This window comes from Octodon degus, unplaced genomic scaffold (assembly GCF_000260255.1).
Source record: "Octodon degus isolate 3935 unplaced genomic scaffold, OctDeg1.0 scaffold00006, whole genome shotgun sequence".
NCBI lineage: Eukaryota > Metazoa > Chordata > Mammalia > Rodentia > Octodontidae > Octodon > Octodon degus.
In genome coordinates this window covers 20,153,755-20,154,467 of record NW_004524582.1, presented here as the reverse complement: position 1 = coordinate 20,154,467, position 713 = coordinate 20,153,755, and positions in this window count along the sequence as shown.

Here is a 713-nt window from a genome sequence, read left to right as displayed (position 1 = left end):
CGCCCTGCTGAGCATCACATGTCCCAGGCTCTCTCCCTCACCCCTCACAAGCTCCAGTTCCTCACACTGGCCACACCTGGTTCATCTGGCCTCCATGGTCATGCTGTACATTACCTGGCCTTTTGGACATTGATTTTTCTAGCCAGGGATAGATTCTAAAGGATTCACGAACACAGGTTCCTACAGCTAACAAGTTTTAGACTCACCTAGGAAGCATCTTAAAATGTAAACTTTCCATTTCCATTTGCAGAGATTCTGTTTCAGAGGGTCTAGGATGAAACCGAGGTGCGAGAAGTTCTAACAAGCACCAAGGTGAACCTTACCCAGGGGCCAACATGCACTGTGGGAATCATGGTGCTGATCATGAATGATTACTCCGCATGCTCACACAGGCCTCCCAAGGAGTGAGCACAGACTAACAGCCCTGCGGGTCTGTGGGCTTTCGAAATGTTCCTGTTGCACAAGCCGTGCAATGAAACCAGCTGGACTGGGGTGATCACAGAGGAAACGGCCTACTGCCTGGTGGCCACGGAAGAGCTTCCCGTGTGGCCACCTTGAGCTCGACGCTACCGCCCACAGTGGAGAACAGGAACTCACAAGACCACACACGTGGGAAGGACAGAGGTGAGGAAAGCATTTTCCTGAGACGGCAAAACACCTACATTCAATCCAAATTCAGAACCCCAAAGTTAGTGAATTCTGTGTTCTCCAGT